This window comes from Schistocerca piceifrons, chromosome 2 (genome assembly GCF_021461385.2).
Source record: "Schistocerca piceifrons isolate TAMUIC-IGC-003096 chromosome 2, iqSchPice1.1, whole genome shotgun sequence".
Classification (NCBI taxonomy): domain Eukaryota; kingdom Metazoa; phylum Arthropoda; class Insecta; order Orthoptera; family Acrididae; genus Schistocerca; species Schistocerca piceifrons.
In genome coordinates this window covers 920,021,151-920,046,627 of record NC_060139.1, presented here as the reverse complement: position 1 = coordinate 920,046,627, position 25,477 = coordinate 920,021,151, and positions in this window count along the sequence as shown.

Below are 25,477 nucleotides of genomic sequence, written 5' to 3'. Positions count from 1 at the left end.
TTTGGTCACATAGTGTAGGTAATGCTGGTCCGCCATAGGATACAGCGGGAAAAATGACTGGTGGAGAAAGATATTTTCCGACAATGAGGACGTTCACACAGCTGTTCTCGAGTTGCTCCGTGGCAAAGAAGTGCGTTTCTATCGCCAAGGAATTGAACGACCCTTGTTTACAGGGACTTGCAGCCTGCGTTGGAAAATAGTGTCATGTAACCATGTAACTGTGTTTCTTCTAAGTGTAGTGGAGCACTGAATAAAAGTTACTTGGGCTACCATGATAATGTTTAACTTACTTTCTGAAGTCCCGTCGTAAGTACCATGTTACTGGAATGTTGCTAATATTTGTGCTAACTTGGCTGGGATTGATGGCATGATGGTCCAATGAAGACACCATGCCACCACATATAAAAGTTCTGCGAACGTCTTAACACTGGCAGAGCAGCACTTTCCGTTAATATGGCAAATGCAGGTGGCCCCGCAGCTCTGCTGTCACTTACATATGTCGTAACTGCCATTAAACAGATGTCGTAAGGCATTGGAACAGGGAAGGAAATTTTACGCAACTAAGTGATCTAGCCAAGATTATGTAACGTCTGTATCTTGGTTTTTTCTTTTTTTCTATTTTTTTATTTCATTTTATTTTATTTTATTTTATTTTTTTATTTATTTTTTTTTTTTTGTTAAGCGCGTAGGCCTATCTAATTCGACTACAGATCAATACAAGAATTTTTTTAAGTACACATGTGTTCGGCGAAAGTTGCGAGAACGCACAGAATACTTTGACTAAGGCATTAGCCTTCTCAGGGGTTTTAGATATTCGCTAATAACACTTGTAAAATTATAAGCATGGGGGGGGGGGGAAGATTATGTTAGAGAGAGTTCTACTAAACAGCTAAAAAATGAATGGGACCCCTAAGCTTAATTGACTTGAACTGGCATTCCACAAAAGTGTTTGACTCATCTGCCTATTCTGGAAGAATTTTCATAGACGCAGCCGTAACTTAATCATGCATACAATAGACTGTGAGCATGTGCGAAAGCTAAATAACAGTAGAAACTCACTAATGCACAGCTAAGTGCAGACGTTGCTTACCCAAAACGTAGTTGCAGCGTCATGATATAGAGATGCTGAACTTAAATCATTACGAAATTTCCACACACTAGTTACTAAATTAATAGAAATTAGTTGCCCAGTAGATTTCATATCACATAATTCAATACACGACTGGAATGCTAGTCGGGTGTCTCATAAACTGGTGCACCTATTCTGCGATATATTTTCTACAATAACTGCACTTTAGAAGTTAGCAGTACCAAAAAGTAATTCTCGCCTCAAAATTCACGATAGCTGTGAAGGACTGGCTTTAGCTTTGGAGACTATTTGAAACTGTCCGACCAGGAGCGTCAGGGGAGCGCCGACTATGGAATGAGGCCTACTGGGATCATTACGATGTTCATCATCATTCATTGGTTTGTCCTAGGAGCAAAGACTCACCTTCGATTACTTGTAATGTAGCTGCTTAACATTTTTCTTTCGGTTACTAAAGTTTCGATCGTTAATATTTGTAGACCGAGACTGTAACCCAAGTGTTCTTTTGTTCACCTTAGGTAACACATGTTTTCCGACAGCTGGTCCTAAGATCAGTTTTTATTTCATCCTAATTAATGTAAAAGCAACGTTTTCTCCCCATTCTCACATGAGAATAATGAGCGAAATTCGCTCATTTACAGGCACGTCACCGTATTGCATGGGCTGTCTAGAGCTTGGTATGTTGTTTGCATGGCTTTCCCCCATGAATCTGCAGCTGCTTTTAATAATCGTTTATTTGTTTATCTGTTGAATAAAAGCTTGGATTGAACTTCCGTATCAGCTCTTGTAACTTTCATTTTCATCTTATAATCTTCGTCGTTAGGTAAATTGAACATTAATAGCCTAAAATATCCACTGCAAATATTGCGGAACAAAAATGGAAAGTAATACTGATGTGCGGTTTTTGCAGAGTGAACTGGTTGTCAGGAGCTCGTAGTGCTAGGCAGTCAACAGATTGTGATAATTCTTAGACAGCGTATTTTTTGTGTAAACATACAGCTTTAAAATGTAACAATGAGTATTGACACTAATCAACTAAAAGTAGGGTAAATTAGAATGTCAGTGGAGTTTGTTGCAGGATTCTAGTGTGAGTCATTAACGACAAATCGTATTTTGAAAAGTTTCCACATCGACACATGCCTGTGCCATTCAAACTGCGTATTGCTAGTTAAGATGTTATTATGTTTGCTTACTGTGCTTGTGTGTTCTTTCAGTGCATTGTGACTTGGTAGCCAGTTAGTGTGTGACTGTCCAAGCAGTGAGTGAACGATTGGATTTATCAGTGCAAAAAAAGCTGACATGCTCATGGAGTATGGAGAGTATCGGAAGAATGCAGTTCATTCTCGTACGGTGTATGCGGCAAGATATCCCAATAAACGTAAACTATGTCGGAGGTTCCGAGTTCCCATGGCCAGCGCACCAAAGCATCAGCATCGAAATCACAAACTGCTGACGCGTCGTTAATTATCCAAGTGCTGGCAACCCCCCATTTATTGACATACTACGAGTTTAAAGGAATGTTATTGACTTGATCAAAACAAGAGGATTAATTTAATGACATCATTCGATATCCCCATACCCTCCCTGTAGGCCTCCAAAAGCGGACTTCCACATGACTGTGCCGACCCTGGGTCTCTCGTACTATAGGCGTTATACACACACCACAGGGTTTTACAACGTTCTGGAAATAAACACTGCTGACTACGCAGCAGATACCTAGTCTACCTCTCCGGCCAGGAACCACGTCTCTTTACGACAGGCTTCCAAACAAGGTGACCTACTGCCCCCTCTACGTAACGTTTCCACGCTTGCCTTTTCCCCAATCATCCTATGCACCAAAAAATAAAAAAAACTGTCTTTTCACTATTTCGCTCATATGTGAACGCAAGTGTGACCGAAAATTGAGGAAATAGGAAGTTTCATAAAGTTGATAGTCTTTCTGACAACGCTTTATTAAAATTCCACAAACAGTTACGAATGAAGTTAGGTTAAGGCAAATTATTTGAGCAAGTAGTGGAGAGAAGAAACATCAGTGTAACGTCAGTGTAAGGTCTAGTTATTAAGCTAAACGCTATTATTGTATTAGTTGAGTAGATCTGTGTTTCAGAGGAACTACTTTGAGTCCTGATAACGTCATGTGGCTTTCGCAAATTCGGTGAATCGTATCAGCAATGAACAAATTTCCTGCAAATTTATCACCCATTTCCCTTCTGCGACAGCTGTCTCTGTCTTCCCCCCCCCCCCCTCCTCCCACTTTACTCTCTCTCTCTCTAATGACGTTAACAGTGAAATCACATTACACTGAAGGAATTACATCAGCTTCACCTATTCACCTACATCGTCTTACTATTTCGAAACATTACTATAGTCAGATTATTATAACAGACGCCATCTGCTTGCTGATATTATATGACAATAAATTCCAGTGTAGAAAACTGGACAATAAATTATGACGCTAGAAGAATTTTTTTTAAGTTGAGAACCTTTGGTTAACATAGACTTTGTAGCTGAACTTAGAATACTGTACAAGATTTCTGTGAGTCAGCAATCCTGTGTCTGGTTGTTGCGTCCTGTCCAGGTATTTCTCCTGTCCACTTCTCTTCGTCTCCGAGTAGCTCTTGCATCCTACGTCTTCAATTACTTTTTGGATGTACTCCAATCTCTGCTTTCGCATTGTTTTTACCTCCTGCAGCTCGTTTCAGTTCCATGAAAATTAATCCCCGATGTCGTAACAGATGCCATATTGTCCTGTCATACATATATAAAGACAGAAGGATATATATGGTGTTTCAGTAAGAGTGTTTGCCACTGTAACTGACAAAGCAATAGGTGATGGGAAAATTTATTGTGGTAGGTGATCATAAGAAACGTTACAGTTTCTGCGGAGCTACGAACATAGTTTGTTGTGTTATTTTCCAAAGATTTACTGCAAACAGATACAATTTTTAAATGGAACAATAGTTGTTTGTATCGTGCACTGGAATCATTGAAACCAGCTGTGTACAAATCAGATTAAAACACATTCGTATCACGTTTTGTTTGGGAGCTACATTCCTTCAAAGTTTCATGGGCAGATACCACACGCTGCACATTATACGTGAGTGTGTGGTGATGGATATTCTGGGTGCGGAATGTCGATTTAACTGAGGTGCTCAAACATGTGCAAGGAGAGCCGTGTGCTGTCCACATGCTACTCCATAACCGCTGAAACGTCCCCTTAGAAAAATTTATACATGACTGTATTTAAACGGACACACAATATTTTTTTAGCGCAACGCAATCTGACTTTCAGAAATCCCTACAAAAGAATGGCCCTGACTAACATTAACCTATACGTTTCACAAATCATTTACCTCACAAAAATCTTGGTTACTCGAACTACTGCAATACAGTGAGCGCCACTGCTGCCAGCTAAATAAAAGATACAAACTACGGAAGGCACTAACTACTGATAGGCATAGTTATCAAATGAAAGATTTTAATAGAGAACATACAATGTATTTACCTTAATAGTCATCAAAAGTCATAATATATATAGCAGTTCATGACATCCAGTCTTACAAATTTCAAAATTCCGCCATTTCTCTCCCCACATCCACCACTGCTGGCAGCTCACCTCCAACTGCACAACGCTACGCGCTGTTAACATCCAGCTGCCCAACACTACAATGGCGAGTATTACAACAATGCAAAGCAGCCACAAACTGCACACAGCACAGCCAGTGATTTTCATACAGAGCGCTACGTAACGTTGCCAATAAGAAAACATAAACAGCCTACTTACACCGCATCCAGTGACGCCTGTCGGCCGAGGATGACACGGTGTTGGTCGGTGCCGTTGGCCCTTCCGAATGCTGTATAACAATTATGGAGCGATATGAGATATCAAGAGTCAAATTATAAAATGAAAGAAATACACCTAGACACGTAACTAAATCTCGATCTTTATCTTCTATAAAAGGCGTTTGAGTAAAAGTATTTGCCCCTGCAACTTACTAAGGTGATGCGAAAATTTATTGCGATAGGTCAACATAAGAAACATTTAACTTTCCGCATAGCTATAAACACTGGACTCAGCTGTGTAGAAATCAGTTTAAATCACTTTCCTATCATGTTTAATTTGGGAGCTACAAACCTTCAAATTTTCAGGGGCGGATACCACACGCTGTACGTGACTGTGTGGTGATGAATGTTCTGACGGTGCAACGTCGATTTAAATGAGATGCGCAGACGTTGTTCATGTTCCTGAATGTACAACGCAATGCACCTCCTAAAGGATTTGCGGGCGAGGTGTAACGTCGTCGGTGTCACGCAGCACCTTCGTTGCACATTTTTAGATCATCTGGGGTTGTGGCCTTAGTGATACATAAACGAGTCTTTAAGCATCCTCACAAAAAGAGATCTACTGGTGTGAAATCGGGCGACCGCGCGGGCCATTCGTGAGGACCACGACTCCCTAACAATCTTCTAGGCAGCCTATTGTTCACGTCTTCCACAATAGCATGTGCAGAATGGGCTTGGTGACCATCGCGCTGCGTCCACATATGAACGAAGATGTCTAGACACACATGTTCAAGGAGAGCACCCAAAATACCGACTATAAAAGCCTGATACATCTCACCTGATGGAGTACCTGTGAAGTAGTGTGGACCGATGATTTCATCCCCAAGGATTCCACACCATACACTAATAGACCACCGACGTCGATGTTCGTCAGATTTTACCCACTGGGATTGTCTGCGGCCCATTAGTGTATGTTATGATGGTTCACTGCACAATAATTTGTGAACGTGGTTACAGAGTGACATTACGCATGGCCTCTTCATAGTAAGTAAGTCTCCGATTGAAATCGTTCTCATAGAGCTCCAGGATCAGTGACATGCGGTACTGGTGAAACCTGTGACCCTGCACTACACGGCACAAAGTTGTAAGACTGATACCAGCGACTGCAGCAACATCTCGTAAGCTGATATGGCGATCGTGGTTAGTGCAGTTAAAACTAACAGCGCCGTCTTCTCGCTTCTTGCAGGTCTTCGCCTGTTACTGTTGCGCCTTCCCAAGCTGCCTGTTTCCCGAAGTCGTTGTTCAGCACGTACGAACGTAATGGCTGGCGGTGCTCGTCTCCTAGAATATCTCACGGCATATGCCGTGGCTGCTTCAGTGGCATCGTGTAGGCATTCGCCGAGTATCAGCAACACGTCAAGATACTCATTGTGCATCTATGCCATCTCCATCTGACCTCTGTAACCGCGGCACATCGTACCCCTTCTGTTTGTATGGTTCGACCTGTCGCGTATACGACCTCGAACGGCGACAGTCGGCATTCTGACAGCACATCTAGGAAGCTTGTCGCTCCGTCACAGGGGCGATGTCACATCTCATCCGAAACACCTTTAGAAGGGGTATTGCCTTATTTGCAGACGTGGTATCCGACGCTGAATCTTGGAAGTGTTGTTGCTCCCAAACTAAACGTGATAGGAATGTGACTGAAACTGATTTGTACACAGCTGCTTTCAGTGATTCCACTGCACGACAGAAACAACTATTGCTCCATTTAAAAATGTGTTTATTTGCTGTAACTCTTTGGAAAATTACATAACAATGTTTATAGTTCCGTAGAAAGTGTAACGTTTCTTCTGTTGACCATCTGCAACAAAATTTCCTGTCACCTGTTAGTTTGTAAATTTCAAAGGCATCACTTACACACTCTATATATATATATATATATATATATATATATATACTCCTGGAAATTGCAATAAGAACACCGTGAATTCATTGTCCCAGGAAGGGGAAACTTTATTGACACATTCCTGGGTCAGATACATCACATGATCACACTGACAGAACCACAGGCACATAGACACAGGCAACAGAGCATGCACAATGTCGGCACTAGTACAGTGTATATCCACCTTTCGCAGCAATGCAGGCTGCTATTCTCCCATGGAGACGATCGTAGAGATGCTGGATGTAGTCCTGTGGAACGGCTTGCCATGCCATTTCCACCTGGCACCTCAGTTGGACCAGCGTTCGTGCTGGACGTGCAGACCGCGTGAGACGACGCTTCATCCAGTCCCAAACATGCTCAATGGGGGACAGATCCGGAGATCTTGCTGGCCAGGGTAGTTGACTTACACCTTCTAGAGCACGTTGGGTGGCACGGGATACATGCGGACGTGCATTGTCCTGTTGGAACAGCAAGTTCCCTTGCCGGTCTAGGAATGGTAGAACGATGGGTTCGATGACGGTTTGGATGTACCATGCACTATTCAGTGTCCCCTCGACGATCACCAGTGGTGTACGGCCAGTGTAGGAGATCGCTCCCCACACCATGATGCCGGGTGTTGGCCCTGTGTGCCTCAGTCGTATGCAGTCCTGATTGTGGCGCTCACCTGCACGGCGCCAAACACGCATACGACCATCATTGGCACCAAGGCAGAAGCGACTCTCATCGCTGAAGACGACACGTCTCCCTTCGTCCCTCCATTCACGCCTGTCGCGACACCACTGGAGGCGGGCTGCACGATGTTGGGGCGTGAGCGGAAGACGGCCTAACGGTGTGTGGGACCGTAGCCCAGCTTCATGGAGACGGTTGCGAATGGTCCTCGCCGATACCCCAGGAGCAACAGTGTCCCTAATTTGCTGGGAAGTGGCGGTGCGGTCCCCTACGGCACTGCGTAGGATCCTACGGTCTTGGCGTGCATCCGTGCGTCGCTGCGGTCCGGCCCCAGGTCGACGGGCACGTGCACCTTCCGCCGACCACTGGCGACAACATCGATGTACTGTGGAGACCTCACGCCCCACGTGTTGAGCAATTCGGCGGTACGTCCACCCGGCCTCCCGCATGCCCACTATACGCCCTCGCTCAAAGTCCGTCAACTGCACATACGGTTCACGTCCACGCTGTCGCGGCATGCTACCAGTGTTAAAGACTGCGATGGAGCTCCGTATGCCACGGCAAACTGGCTGACACTGACGGCGGCGGTGCACAAATGCTGCGCAGCTAGCGCCATTCGACGGCCAACACCGCGGTTCCTGGTGTGTCCGCTGTGCCGTGCGTATGATCATTGCTTGTACAGCCCTCTCGCAATGTCCGGAGCAAGTATGGTGGGTCTGACACACCGATGTCAATGTGTTCTTTTTTCCATTTCCAGGAGTGTAGAAGAAGGGGAAAAAAGCCTGGATTCGACCTCTCGAAATCGAGTATTTCACGGCAGAGCTCTACTGTAGTCACTGCTCTAATGAGCATCACAGTTACAAAGTATTGATTGCAGAAATTTATCGTCTACATGATCACAGTGTTTTTGTCTTTCAAATTGCTTTTCTTTGACATCTTTTTTCTACAGCAAATAAGGATGGAATGAAATTTTATTACAGATTTTTCTGCATTGTTAGCATGCAAGGAATTGCTGTGTGACAGAGTGCGAGCCAATTTCGGCTCATTTTGCGTGTGCGTGTGCTGAGCGCCGTGCGCGCGCGCTCGTGTGTGTGTGTGTGTGTGTGTGTGTGTGTGTGTGTGTGTGTGTGTGTGTGAGAGAGAGAGAGAGAGAGAGAGAGAGAGAGAGAGAGAGAGAGGGTGTTTTAAAAAAAGCGTCACATATTCTTGCAGGATATAGTAATAGTCACAAGTAGAAAAAAAAGTGTTATCATCTTATGTCTGTACAAAATTCTCATATAGATTTGGAGCGTTCGGTGGCATGATAGCCGTCCGTGTCTTGGCAGCACAGGAGGTGCTCATTGTAGTTACTATGCACTCTTCTGCACTTCTGCCGAAATAATCAAGTCGCATAATACACTTCGGAATAATGGTTCTGTACCTCTTTTAGCGCAAGGCATTCGACGACGGAGCAGGTAGTTGTAAGACACTGGTTGTTGATGGTGGGGGAAATACATAGGTCGAAACATGTGTATCAACGTTAGTGTTTAAAAACCTACAGGATTTAAGTACTACAGGCTCTTAGTGATGATATCAACAACGAGCAGAATTTCCTGAATTCATTCGGGGCTTGGAGTTGGTAGATGCCAATTTATTTTCAAATTTATTGTCTGACGATGAGACTGTCTTGTTTAGTGAAAGACTTACCCGCCGCCACGTAAGAATATGGGGAAGGTATTGTTTGTCAAACGGCAACATTCCTAGTTTAGCACCATGGAGAATCTCTAAAGCTTCACAATAGAAAACCGCCCAAGTTACGTGTTTATTCCCATACACAGCAGGTTCGTAGCGAAAATAAGAATTTAACTGAGGATCAAACTAATACCAGAAGGAATTCTTCGATCATGTTTGCGAATAAAAGATAATAAATCCATAAACTGAGCAAACCGTATGAAACTGTAACTCACACGATCTTCATACGACTCCCAGCCTTATGTACTTATAAAAGTAAAACACAGATCACCAAAAAGCAAACATCAGCGATTTCCTCGATTCAGGTTCCTCTCTTCTCCTATTCCTCCACCGTACACACACACACACACACACACACACACACACACACACACACACGAGCATGTACACACAAAAACAACAACAATCAAACGAAAAACTGAACTGCCTGCAGAACCACAACACAAATAAAAGATGACAGAGAAACGACACGCTATATTTGGTAACAATACACACAGTAAACACAAAGAGTAAACGCAGGTTCATTTTAAAAACAAACAGTTGAAAACGCTATATATTTGTGTGCGTAACATGCACGTATAATATCAATAACATGGAATGCTGGAAAGGGGAAAAGGCCGCCACGATTTAGTAAATGGAACGAAAAGATATTGAAAACCTACAGTAATTTATGCATCAAAAAGTGGTCGTTAACCGCAGACTACTATAATTTACCAACATGTTCACCATCATTTCATCTCATATCTATTACATACAAATAGTAGGAAAGAAAATTAGTGTTAAGCCACTGAAGATGCTTGATAAAACAAACGAAGTGCAACTGGACTGCATCTAAACAAACCGCCTTTTCTTTACTCGAACGGACCTAATTAATGGCCGAAGACATGCGAATAACATCATTTTCTTTTCAGGAGGGATTTTTACGTGAATGAACTGATTAAGGAGGAAGCAAATTTAATATTTTCATGTTGTTGTTGTTGTGGTCTTCAATCCTGAGACTGGTTTGATGCAGCTCTCCATGCTACTCTATCCTGTGCAAGCTTCTTCATCTCCCAGTACTTACTGCAACCTATGTCCTTCTGAATCTGTTTAGTGTATTCATCTCTTGGTCACCCTCTATGATTTTTACCCTCCACACTGCCCTCCAATGCTAAATTTGTGATCCCTTGATGCCTCAGAACATGTCCTACCAACCGGTCCCTTCTTCTTGTCAAATTTTTCAGCAAAATCCTTTTTAGAGTACTTCAATAAAACCTTAATCTATCGAAATATGATGAAAACTGAAAATCGATTATTTCGATCTGAACCGCGGTGTGCTCCCCTTAAGTCGGCAGAAACCATTACGTCAGCCTGCTCATAATCTGAAATATTCAAAGAATTTCTGAATACTCGGCGACCTGTAGAAGTGAACCGAAAGTAGTTTACTACCCAAGTTACAACTTTCATACCATGGTCAAAGTTCAAGGCCTTTGCACATACTCAGGGGAAAAAAGTCATGAGAAATCTCCTAACATCGTGTCGCACGTCCTTTTACCGGCGTAGTGCAGCAACTCAGTAGCTCAGACTACCATTCCACATTAAAAGGCTGTTAATTCCCCTCATGCTGCCATAGTCTGAAACCTTTTCACGCGAATCGCCTGATAGCTTCGCCAATGCACTGCTCTTTCGTACCTTGTGTACACCACAATACCGTCAGCCGTATATATGCACATCGGTATAACATGACTTTCGTCACCTGAGTGTTAGCTTCCTGGTAGATAACAGAGTAAAAAGAAAGAAATTTTAGACTGGTTTGATGCAGCTCTCCAAGCTACTCTATCCTGTGCAAGCTTCTTCATCTCCCAGTACCTACTGCAACCTACATCCTTCTGAATCTGCTTATTATATTCATCTCTTGGTCTACGATTTTTACCCTCCACACTGCCCTCCAATACTACATTGGTGATCCTTTGATGCCTCAGAACATGTCCTACCAACCGATCTCTTCTTCTAGTCAAGTTGTGCCACAAACTTCTCTTCTCCCCAATCATATTTAATACCTCCTCATTAGTTATGTGATCTACCCATCTAATCTTCAGCATTCTTCTGTAGCACCACATTTTGAAAACTTCTATTCTCTTCTTGTCCAAACTATTTATCGTCGATGTTTCACTTCCATACATGGCTTCACTCCATACAAATACTTTCAGAAACGACTTCCCTCAGCATCACCCGACTTAATTCGACTACATTCCATTACCCTCGTTTTGCTTTTGTTGATGTTCATCTTATATCCTCCTTTCAAGATGCTATCCACTCCGTTCAACTGGTATTCCAAGTCCTTTGCTGTCTATGATAGAATTACAATGTCATCGGCGAACCTCAACGTTTTTATTTCTTCTCCATGGATTTTAATGCTTACTCCGAATTTTTCTTTTGTTTCCTTCACTGCTTGCTCAATATACAGATTGAATAACATCGGGGAGAGGCTACAACCCTGTCTCCCTCCCTTCCCAACTACCGCTCCCCTTTGATGTCTCTCGACTCTTATAACTGCCATCTGGTTTCTGTACAAATTGTAAACAGCCTTTCACTCCCTGTATTTCTACCCTGCCACCTTCAGAATTTGAAAGACAGTATTCCAATCAATGTTGTGAGAAGCTTTCTCTAAGTCTACAAAAGTCTTGGCAGGTATCACTTCAAAATTAAATGAGATAAACCTTTAATTGCAAGGGAAAAATCACAATGTTTTTGCCATGGTAATTGTAGTAAACGCTTGCTTAAAATTTCTTCCAATTTCGCTCTCAGAGGAAATTGCTTTCGTCAGTTCTTTTAAATTGTGATGGCAAAAATTATGTATGTTACAATCAAACAGAAATGAATAAGTAAATAAAATTGGAGTCTTCGATCCGTTCTCGCGGACCCCATAGGGTGGGGTTTGAGAGAGAGGAATTACAATTTTACAAATGTTGACCATATTATTAATTTTTTTTCGCAAATTCGGATAAGTTTTGTTTGTTTCGTGGTCATGAGGCCACACAACTTTTAATAATCAAACAAATCATCTGACTAGCTAACTAAGAGGGAGAGTTTTAGTTTTAACGAATCAACATTTACGAAGTATTTTTTATTTATCCGTAACCATTTTCCACGCAAAAATGAGAACATGGATTTTCTTGAATTACAGCGCCAACTACCAAGAATCAAAACAAATGTTTAAAACAAAATGTACGTAGTTTTTTATGTAGAATCTTCTGATTCAGCAATAAAAAATGGGGGTTCCCATTTGAAATTTTAAAGTTGCCTCCCCCACCCCGGGGGGTGGCGGGCTAATTTTAGCACCAGCAAATGTCCCCCTCGAAAATAATCAACTTTGGATTCTACACATTTTGTCGTGTGAAGTTTATATTTCGAGTTATTCTGGTTTGTCAACTTAAAATATACACTCTGTATTTTTGGTAGCGTACAACGAAAAAACCACCCAAAGTTGTAAATTTCACTTCTTTTATTTACTCCATGATTAATTTGTAATTGGGACGCATTTTCAAATCATCGTAACAGGTAGTGAAAATAGTATTTCCGAAAATGCAAAGATCATGTCAAAAATACATGCGCTATGCAATGTTAATGAACAGTTTCAGTGTTACAGCGCATGCAGATAACTCATTTGCACAGCATAATACGTACATTCTTTTGACATTCGCATTTTCGAAAATATCATTTTAACTATTTGTTGCGATGCTTTCAAAATGGGTCCCGACATGAAACAGGCCATCGAGGCCACACAAATTTTAATAATCAAACAAATCATCTGACTTTTGCAACTTTTGCTGGTTTTTCGTTGTACTGATTAACACCGTGCTGGAAGATCGAAGTATTTTTTTGGGCTAACTTCAGCTACATTGGAATAGCGAAACTTTAACATTCTGCCCATACATCAGAGAAACTGCGCTTGATGACGCTTAGAAGGGACACCTAGTGTAAACAGCTCATGATATTTCGAACTTACTAGTTAATAAGTTTTGTTGAGTTGCAGAGAAACTTTAAACATGTCGCCTGATTTGCCTCAACACCGATCGAGTAATCCACTGACGAGGAAAGGGATTCCGTTTATGGACCATATACTGTTAGTTGTTGCCAATTTTTGTTTTAGGAATTTACCGACAGACAATTTATCTTAGACATCGGACGGTACTCGCAGTAATGCATACAGATTAAGGGTGCCCCCTTTATCGTGGTGGGTCGCTCGCACGGTACGCGGAGCAAGGCTTTCAAACGAAGCCAGACAAACTCAGCAGCTTACAAGTTGAAGCCTGTGCTAAGCGCAGCATTAAATTCATGCATGAATATTTATACGATGTCTAAAATTCGTATTCAAAAGCTGAAAGGATTACTTGCTAATGCTCTGGGATGAACGAAAATATGCATTTAGTAAATAAAAAACTTCACTGCGGATGGAAAAGGGGACACTGAGTAGGTGTGTGTGAAACTGAGACTCTGCCTGCTCTGTTTTCTGAGCAGTTGTGGCTCCAGCTGCCGGAGACTTTAAGCGGGGCATAGGACGCTAGCTGGCAGCGACAGTCTGCTGTTGATGCGTGCACAAATACTGTCCCTCGTGCAGTGCTGTGACTAGGATATGCCAGCCGGAGGGCGTGCCCTAGGAACCCCGGAAATGCAGTTTTGTGATAAGCAACAAACATGTGGAAGGTCAAAAGGGAAGGGAAGACCGAGTAGCGATAGGAGAGGAAAAACGTAGATAAAGGAGGAGAACAAAAAGAAAAAGGGAAAATAGTAAAGAATGTTTGTAGGGCACTGGCCTGGAAAGCGGCCAGAGATGTCTGAAAGAGACTCTTGAGGAGACTCAGATGGGACTGTGTTCAACAGCTTCATACGACTTGTAGCACTCGGGTTGTTTTTCATTTTCGGCTACCAGACGAAGTCAATCTTGGCATTATAAGTCAGGTGACGTATCACAATGAGGGTATTTTTGCATTTGTTGTTTTATTTGTTACTGTTTTGTGTTAATCAGAAATGATACAGTCAATAAAGCACTTCGATGTTATACAACGCAGATTTGATGATTTTGCATTATGGGCGTCAGGCTATGGTATGAGCATATTTCTTCGCCTAATATTTTGTCTTCAAAAAGTTGGCTACATCATCAGAAGCTGTAACTACTTAGCAACCAGTCACAGTCTCCAACAAGTTCCGTTAGCCTAAATGTTTACACCTACTCATGATACGGTCAGTTCGTTACGTCATCAGACGGCTGTCTAAGATCGTATAATCGCGCAGACGTATGCTATGGAGTCTGTAGCGTGGAAAAGTTGGCATCACTTTATTTAGCTGTATGTCCCACAACGTATATAATTCCGTTCCTTCTCCTTTTCTGATGTAGTGGGTTTTGTGCTTTTGAATTCCATTTAGTCATTTAAAAATTACCAATACTTTCATTAGGAAGAAAGAAGTACACGAATTTATCTGGTCAGTAATATCAAACAGATCTACAGGGTGTTTCAAAAAGAATAGCCTGATTTTTGCAGGTGCTGTCAAGAAAATGGCCCAGAGATTCAGAAAATCGTCTTAGATGTCAGTCAACGCGTCTTCTCAGTTTGCATTCAGTCAGAAGTAAGGCAGAGTCCGCTCAACAGAAGGCGTTTTGTTTGCTGCAGTTTGCAAAGACTGAGACAGTGATTTCGGTCCAGCGTGTTTTTTGTTGGCGTTTTGACACTGACGCGCCTGGAGCCAAAAACATTCACCGTTGATATCGCCAATTAGAAGAGACAGGATGCTTGTGCAACGGTATGAGTCCAGGTCGACCTCGCACTTCTGATGACATTGTGGAAAAAAATCGGCAAAAGTTTGAACGGAGTTAGCGAAAGGCTGTTCGCCATACAAGCAGAAAACACAGTGTCTCATACAACTGTGTGGAGAGTGTTAAGGCGTCGTTTGGTCTATAAATCATACACGCTACAATTAGTGCAAGCTCTTAGAGTTTATGTTAAAAGGAACCGGGTTGACTTCAGCGGTGCTCTGGTAGAGGTCATGGGAGACTATACATTTTTACCAACGTTAATTTTCAGTGATGAAGCAACAGTTCATGTTAGCGGTAAAATGAACCGACATAGCGTGAGCATATTGGGACTCCAGAACCCTCATAACATTATTGAGCACGAAAGAGGCCCACATAAAGTGATTGTTTTTTGTGCCATTTCTCGTGAAAAAGTATATGGTCCCTTGTTTCTTGAGGAAGAAACAGAAATACAGTGACTGGAATGAACTGTCTTCAAATACTGCACAACTGACTTTTCAGCAACTTCAGGAGAACTCTGATGACTTAACTTTCCAACAGGACGGAGCTCCGCCACTCTGGCACCGCAACGTAGGTCAGTTTCTTAGTGACTCTGGATAGGGGATCCGAGACACTGCCCTGCATTTTTGGCTTCCAGGGTAGCCAGACACAACCCCCATGCGATTTTTTACTGTGGGGATATGTGGAGGAAAGTGTGTTCATCTCCCCTTTTAATCGTGACATAGAAGAACAGAATAACAGCAGCTAAAACTTCTGTAAAAGTTTATTACGAATTTAGCTATCATCTAGATGTTGTTCGTGCTGCTGCTCCAGGACACAGAGAACATTTGAAATAACATAGCTACAACTCAAAGATGTTGTGAGTATTTTGCAATTCATCCTATGTCTGCAGTATGTTTTATCAAGTAATATGGAGTTTCGAAATCAGGCAATTATTTCAAACACCCTGTTTTATAGAAAAAATAATAAAAAATTAAGGATTTCCTGGAGACGTTACAGAAACCAGAGTTTGTCGAGGAGTGAAAGAACACATTCTTAAAGTTTACCGTTTAGAAGATAGCAACAGCATAAGAGATCTCTACCAAAAGCGGATGACAAAAACATTAGCAAATTCAGAAACAGTAAAAGACTTGGCGGGGGCTGGGGGGGATGCAGAAACAGCAGTATCGAACATAGCTAATGAGGGTATGGGGAAGAAATGGGTATTCAGAAAACGTAGAGGAGGAAGGATTTGTATGACAGTGATTGAAACAGCAATTAAAGAAAAACAAGAAGATTTAAAGATGCACGTAAATAATACCTAATGAAAAGTACAATGAACGTAAAGAAAAGAGCAATAACGCAAAATACATAATTTTAAAGTGCACACGGAATCATGGGAACGCTTTATTAGCATGATTTACACGTCAGACAAAGGGAGTACACCTCATAAAGTGATAAAATCACTCAACAGACAAGAAAACGATCACATACTTGGTAATAATATTGCAGAAGATAAAGAACAGTTCATTATAAAAAAATTGTGGTATGATAGTAGTTTCATTCAGACGTTATCTGAACGGGACGATATTGATATGAGAGAACTGTCAGAAGCTCTGAAAGCTACAAAAATACAAAAGCCACTGTTTAGATGGTATTAATATGCAACTGTGGAAATATGGAGGACTATTATTACATATTTAACAAATGTTGGAGAAATAAGGAAGTACCAAAAGTTTGGCTGAGAGGCAAAGTAATATCTATCTTCTAAAATGGCGATACAAATAATATAGTACCTGGAGATGTATGACCCTCCTGGATTCGGGCTATAAATTACACTACTCAACGGCCATTTTGCATCTGGCATGTGATACATCAATTACTATGTATTTTGGTGTGTAGGATCCGAATATAACTTTCAAAATATTCCAGAACGTACCATTTTGGAGTTTTTAAAGGTTTTCTATTTTCGTATTCAGTATTTCGCTTTTTGCAGTTTTTCTGTTTTGATGTTTAATTGTTTGTTTTTGATTTGCAGAGGACAGCTACAAGATCTAGAAATCATCAGTAAATTGTTGGTGTGGTAATCCAGTGGTGTGAAAGAGATCCTCAGTGAGTGTTTCTTGTAAAAGATAGCACAAATTTCTTGTGTTTAAAATTTACACTAAGAAAAATGGCAACTAGTAAATCTCGTTGCTGTCCAAACAACCCCGACAACTTTTGTTATGTGTGTGGGAAATTTACTCCAAAAGCCCAAAGGAAACCAATCACAGATTTGGTTAAGAAGGCATAAAAATTGTATTTTGATTGTCCTGTTGGGGATCAAGATAAAAATTTTGCACCTCTTATTGCCTGCCTGCATAACCCGTAGTAAAACCTTAACCGAGTGGTTGAAAGGAAAACGCCGAGACATGCCATTTGCTGTTCCGATGGTGTGGCGCGAGCGTAATGGCCATTATTCAGACTGTTACTTCTGTCTTACAAATATTTCGGGACATTCAAACAAAACTAGACATAAAAAATGTATCCAAATGTACCTTCAGTGCATTTGCCTGTCGCCATGATGAGGGGTTGCCTGTTCCTGTCTGTAACTTGAAAGCGACGGCAGCAGACACCATCTCAACTGAATCAGAAAGTATTGAACATATAGAAGAGTACTGCCTTCAATATCATGACACTTCGCCTCAGTTCTTTAATCGAAAGGAACTGAACGATTTGGAACGCGATCTAAAACTTTCGAACATCAAGCTGAACTCTTGGGGTCGAGACTGCAACAGCGGAAACTTCTAGCTCTAGGGACAAAAATTTCCTGTTCCAGGTCAAGAGGCGCTTCCTTCGCTCAGTATTTCGACATGCAGATTCCATGTGTGTATGTAGAGATGTCAATGGTCTGATGATGCAGCTAGATGTACAACATAATCCACAGGAGTAGCGACTATATATTGACTCCAGTAAACGCAGCTTGAAAGCAGTACTGGTGCATAATGGTAATGCAATTCCATCGGTACCTTTGACTTACGCAGCTTTGTTGCTAGAAGCAATCATATATAAGGATCATTAATGGCAGCTTTGTTGTGATTTAAAAATACGATACTGGCAGAAGTAAAGCTGTGAGGACCGGGCGTGAGTCGTGCATCGGTAGCTCAGATAATAGAGCACTTGCCCGCGAAAGGCAAAGGTCCCGATTTCGAGCCTCGGTCGGGCACACAGTTTTAATCTGTCAAGAAGTTTCGACTTAAAAATTGTTGCACTCCTTACTGGTTCACAGGATTGATTCACGAAATACTGCTGCTTTTTATGCCTTTGGGACAGTCGTGACACCAAGAACCACTATACAGTCAAGGAATGGCCTATATGGAAGTCATAGGTTCCTGGAAACGAAAATGTGAACAATACCCCATTGGTTGAACCCGATAAAATCATTTTGACTCCCCTGCATATCAAGTTGTGCCTTATAAATAACTTTGTATAAGCTCTGGATAAAGAAGGCGAGGCCTCCAATCACTTAAAACAAAAATTTCCCAGATTAAGTGAGGCAAAGCTGAAAGAGGGTACATTTGTTGCACCACAAATAAGAAAATTGCTGAAAGATCCAACCTTTGATACCAAACCCACAGATATCCAATTAGCTGCTTGGTCTTTTAAGGCAATCGTGAAGGTCTTTTTGGGTAACAGGAAAGACAAAAACTATGTTGCCATTGTGAATGATCTGTTGGACAAGTATAAGAAATTAAGGTGTAGAATGTCGCTTAAAATTCACTTTTTACATAGTCATCCTGATTTCTTCCTGGAAAATTAGGGAGCCTTAAACGATGAGCATGGTGAACGCTTTCACCAAGATATTCTCACCATGAAACACCGTTGTCAAGGCCTTTGGAACCCTTCGATGATGGGCTCCGTCGTCCCATTTTTCAAAAACCAAAGACGATTAAAGGTGAAAATATCTTCTGAACTCATCTGGACCTTTTATTCGCATCATGCCCATATATACATACGAAATAGTATTGATTTCAAACCTTCTGAATGTGTGCTTTTGTTTGACTTAAATGTGTCAATTTTCGCTGTTACCATTTTTTATTCTGCTGTGTATCTAGGAAATGTGATGTCATAGAGAAAAACTGATTTTTCCAGCGTATTCAGCACCCTAAAATTAGGTAAAGCCGCCCATTTACAAACCAGAGGAAAAAAAAGTTTACATTTGTTAACTAGTGTTATATACCAAATTACTGAATGCAAGCCTTGAAAATATCATCGAAAATCTAGTATCTGAAGAACAATCAGGTTTTAGAAAAGGACGATCAGTTATTGAACATGCGTTTACGTTGCAATAAGTTACAGAAAAGAGACGAGAGTTAAACAGGGAAAATCGTCTTGCTTTTGTGGATTTTGAAAAAGCATTTGATAATGTGAGTATAACAATGCTACTGAACATCATGGATGAACAATGTCATCCGTCTCACTTCATAAATACTGTTTAGAGTTTAAACACAACAGATATATTACAGATAGGAATATGTCAACAAAGACAATAAACATAAACAAAGAAGTACAACAAGGATGTTGTATTTTCACAACACTCTTATAAATAAGATAAAATGAGAGATCATAAGTTGCAGCAGATAGCCTCAGATTACAACCTAACATTGTCAGTAGGCAAAATGGAAGTGATTGCATTTCAGGGCAGATAACCAGTAAGATCTAAAATAATCCTGAATAATGCAATCTTGGAGCAAGTAAAATATTTTTAATATTTGTGACATCACTTACGAATATAATCATGACATAGACCAGAAATTAAATAAACTTACTTCCATCCGTGGAACCTCTTAAAATGTTTGCAGAATAAAGGCACGAAAGAAACCCAGCTGAAGTTATACAAAACAATAGCAGTACCAACTCTTACTTATGGAAATGAAGCAACAACAAGGCACCAAGAAAGCAGAACAGAGGCTCAAGAAATGAGAATTCTAAGTAAAGTTGAATGATGTACAAGGGGAAGATCGAGAAATAAATGATATGACTGCAGAGATCTCAATATATAATCTAAACGAAAAACTAAAGGAAAAATAGGATAAAAAGATCGTTTGGTTGGAGAAAGATTCCTGTAAAGCCTCTAAATTATAAATGCATTGGAAGAAGAAACGTAAGAGGACCTTACAAGATATGGGTACTGTAACATGCTCTTTGCCTAATACAAGAACTGAAGAAAAACAAGAAGAATTTCTATGGCTCCCCTGTATATGCTAACGTACTAATAATTGAGTCTTAGTAAAATAATAGTATCGGAAAACTAATTTTGTGGCTCCCTAATGCCAGTGATAGATGTGCTCCTTCCGATTTATAGGCGTTGCACAGACGACAATCCATATTATGCTCCTTAAGACAGATGTTAATGCTTCATCATGCTTAATCATGATGATGGTTGAAGTGATCCCTGCATCAAGCAGAACTCTACAGATACCATTCTTTGATTGCAGGCCCCTATTTTGACCACAAGCGAGGTTGTAACCTTCCTACACACCGGAGAGGAGGCCTGAAGATAGAGTAGTAAATCGCCGCCAGAGAGGAAAACAGAGAACGTGTTGACAGAGTAATGGTAAACTTAGATCCATTATGTAAGATAAAAATAAGTAATCAAAACTAAACAATATCAAGATATAAACCAAAGGAACATAGCCTGAAACGTCAGTTGTTTGTTGAGCAGGCCTGGACGCTTAAAATAGACTCTTTTCGGAATTTCAAATTCTTCGAGGATCTTCATTTTCTTGTCTCTTTGTACAGCATGCAGAATATCAAGATCACGGTGGGAAATGGTGATAAGTTTTCAAGTGTTGTGAGAAGGAACATTTTTTTAAGTTGCCCTTTTGTTGTTAAAATATGCTTATTGAAACGGACTATAAAGGACCTCCCGTTTGGGCGATATAGTGTGCGTCACAATCAAGACACTTAATTTCATAGCCGGCCGCGGTGGTCTCGCGGTTCTAGGCGCGCAGTCCGGAACCGTGCGACTGCTACGGTCGCAGGTTCGAATCCTGCCTCGGGCACGGATGTGTGTGATGTCCTTAGGTTAGTTAGGTTTAAGTAGTTCTAAGTTCTAGGGAACTAATGACCACAGCAGTTGAGTCCCATAGTGCTCAGAGCCATTTGAACCATTTTTTAATTTTATAAACTCCTTATCTCGAGAAGGGGTAAGACCGAGCGAGGTGGCGCAGTGGTCAGCACACTGTACTTGCAGTCGGGGGACGACGGTCAAACCCGCGTCCGTGATTTTCCTAAATCGCTTCAGGCAAACGCCGAGCTGGTTCCTTTCAAAGGGCACGGCCAATTTCCTTCTCCATCCTTCCCTAACCCGAGCTTGTGCTCCTTCTCTAATGACCTCGTTGTCGACGGGACGTTAAACATTAATCTCCTTCCTTCCTTCGAGGAGGGGTAAGACTTAGGTTTCAAATTGTGAGGAATCGGGATCTGTGTTCCCACATTTCTACAGTACACACTTTGTACCATAGTTTTCCTAAACAGTTTTGACAAATCATAACAAAAGGGGCTCAATAAGGGGATAGTTAAACGCATTTCAGCGCCAACTGTTTGTGGTTGTGAACTCGTGGCCTTAAACTCCACTCGTGCCTGGTATTCATTGTATAAATGACGGACCAAAGACGATCTAAAACCACTTTCGTGTGCTATACAGGGTGTTACAAAAAGGTACGGCCAAACTATCAGGAAACATTCCTCACACACAACGAAAGAAAATATGTTATGTGGACATGTGTCCGGAAACGCTTACTTTCCATGTTACAGTTCATTTTATTACTTCTCTTCAAATCACATTTATCACGGAATGGAAACACACAGCAACAGAACGTACCAGCGTCACATCAAACACTTTGTTACAGGAAATGTTCAAAATGTCCTCCGTTAGCGAGGATATATGCATCCACCCTCCGTCGCATGGAGTCCCTGATGCGCTGATGCAGCCCTGGAGAATGGCGTATTGTATCACAGCCGTCCACAATACGAGCACGAAGAGTCTCTACATATGGTACCGGGGTTGCGTAGACAAGAGCTTTCAAATGCCCCCATAAATGAAAGTCAAGAGGGTTGAGGTCAGGAGAGCGTGGAGGCTATGGAATTGGTCCGCCTCTACCAATCCATCGGTCACCGAATCTGTTGCTGAGAAGCGTACGAACACTTGGAGTGAAATGTGCAAGAGCTCCATCGTGCATGAACCACACGTTGTGTCGTACTTGTAAAGGCACATGTTCTAGTAGCACAGGTAGAGTATCCCGTATGAAATCATGATAACGTGCTCCATTGAGCGTAGGTGGAAGAACATGGGGCCCAATCAAAAGAAATCACCAACAAACAATGGCTGCCCAAACGTTCACAGGAAATCTGTGTTGATGACGTGATTGCACAATTCTCGTCAGCCCACACATGTTGATTCTGAAAATTTACAATTTGATCGCGTTGGAATGAAGCCTCATCCGTAAAGAGAACATTTGCACTGAAATGAGGGTTGACACATTGTTTGATGAACCATTTGCAGAAGTGTACCCGTGGAGACCAATCAGCTGCTGATAGTGCCTGCACACGCTGTACATGGTACGGAAACAACTAGTTCTCCCGTAGCACTCTCCATACAGTGACGTGGTCAACGTTATCTTGTACAGCAGCAACTTCTCTGACGCTGACATTAGGGTTATCGTCAACTGCACGAAGATTTGCCTCGTCCATTGCAGGTGTCCTCGTCGTTCTAGGTCTTCCCCAATCGCGAGTCATAGGCTGGAATGTTCTGCGCTCCCTAAGACACCGATCAATTGCTTCGAACGTCTTCCTGTCGGGACACCTTCGTTCTGAAAATCTGTCTCGGTAAAAACGTACCGCGCCACGGCTATTGCCCCGTGCTAATCCATACATCAAATGGGCATCTGGCAACTCCGCATTTGTAAACATTGCACTGACTGCAAAACCACGTTCGTTATGAACACTAACCTGTTGATGCTACGTACTGATGTGCTTGATGCTAGTACTGTAGAGCAATGAGTCGCATGTCAACACAAGCACCGAAGTCAACATACCTTCCTTCAATTGGGCCAACGGGCGGTGAATCGAGGAAGTACAGTACATACTGGCGAAACTAAAATGAGCTCCAACATGGATATGAAGCGTTTCTGGAAACATGTCCATATAACTTCTTTTCTTTATTGGTGTGTGAGGAATGTTTCCTGAAAGTTTGGCCGTACCTTTTGTAACACCCTGTATACAAAGGGCTGCTAATTTGTTTTTCAGTAGGTGAAGGGAACATCAAACATTTCAGCAATCGCCGACCTATAAATGCTTAAGTTATACTGTCTTGGATGGGCTGACGTAGCGTGAATCACTGAAGAGCTATTGGTAGCTTTCCTATCAATATTAAAATATACCTTAATATTAACCAATTGGAGGGATAAGTCTAAGTAATGTAGCACACTCTGCTGATCCAGGGATTCATGAGTAATATGCAATTCATGGTGAAGACTGTTAAAACCGCATCAATATCCACTTCTTAACCTTTAAAAATGATCAATACTTCATCGACATACATTCTGTAAATAGGGTCTGGGAGTTGGAAGTAGTTGCAAGAGAAAAATACCCGTTTTCGAGATTTCTTACGAATACATCGGCGAGAAAGCCTGAGAGACAAGTCTCCACAGCCAGGCCATCGATTTGCTGGGAAATATTATCATCAAATGGAAAAACTGTTATGTGAAGCAAGTAACTCCAGAAGGGAGATTATCTCATCCACATCCTCACTGATATGTTGAATGTTGTACAAAACAGCGAGAAGATGAACAACGTAGAAGAATTTGAACTTTCGAAAAAGAGTCTAAAGAGCCCAGGCCTGCTGAACGAGCAACTCACCTTTCATAACCAGGGTTACTTTGAGGCTATGATGATACTTCTTAAATAAATGTCTATGACAATTGACATTGATATTGTTTAGCTGTGGTCCTTGTTTTTATCTTATAAAATGGATCTAAATTTATCATTACTCTATAAACCCATTCTCTGTTTTCCCTTCTGGCGGTGAAATCTAGTACGGTGTCCGTCACCTGGTTCACAGACATGTAGTAGCAGCAGTAAACGTGTGCCATAGGGACGCTTTATATACCTGTCCTATGTTGCATACATGCCATGCATTGCGTTAAGAGTGACTGCAAGTAAACACAAGTAACGTGGTGACTCTTGTACGGTTTTATTCCTTATATTACTCACGTACTCTGTGAGCCAAGCGTCTTAGGCCTCAAAACAAAGCTCCACTCTTATATAAGTGATTTGTTATGTTTGTTCCGCTTGCCGCTCTTCGCCTTGAAGTATTCTTATTCATTTCCGTAGGTGAATGTGTCCTGTATGTTTTATTGTTTGACGTGCCATTTTCGGTGACTCCGGGACGTTCTGTACTCTTGCCAGTGGTCCTCGAGTGCTTTTAATCGGTCGATGTGTCCTGCAAATTTTATTGGATGACATGCCATTTGTGGTGGTTGCGCGGTTTTCTGTATACTTGACAGTGGTTCTCGAGTGTTTTCACTCTATGAGTTTGACGTTGGTTACGCTCTTTCCACAACTCGGGTCGTAGTTTCCCAATTGATTTACTGAACTGGCAATGTAGCTTTACAGCTGATTCCTGGCTCATAGATTTGTGCTGAGGAAACTTGTCTTTCCCCAAGATGTCTGATGGTGTTCGTGTGAGAGTGAAACGCGGCACGAATTAAATAAATAAATAACCTTTTTACAACCGAGACTATTTGTTCTTTCTTGAATATCGCAAGAGCTTTCTGTATCATTAGCCTAAATACCGAATAGTGTGATTTACTCATAAATTCTATTTTCATTTATGCCCGTTCATCGTAAGTTGATTGAGTCTATCGGGCCATGTTAATTAAAATTTCATTATCGGTATTTTAGTTCATAAGTCATATTTCGTTTTCTAAGTGGTGTGTTCTTTGGTAGTTTTTTGTATCCTCTCTTGTTTATTTAATAAATCGATTTTTTATTCTGTGCGCTGAGTTCTTTGGTAGTTGCACTGAACTGAATTACGTAAGTTACTTAAGCAAATATCGTGAAGGCGACCCAACCAACAATGGAACATCTAGAATCGTTGAAACAATACACGTTTCGGCAAACTTTGCGAGTGATCTTCATAAGAGGTGTATATTTACGACGGGGTCAGAGCCAAGTTCACGTCTTATGAAGATTTCTAGCTTAATTCTCTTATTGCTCCGTCCAAATAGCAGATTATTAATCAGATGGCACGTTTCGATCACTCCAAATTACCTTCAGATCTAAAACAAAGTAAAAATAACCACACACAATTTAATATTTTACTGTTAGTAGAAAAGAAACGTACATTAGTGTAGAATTTACGTAAGAAGCTGCTTCAGCATTCCGTCTTTTTCTACTCAGAGCCAGGTATCAGAATACCGCGTTATGCAACTGCGGTTCGTTTTTT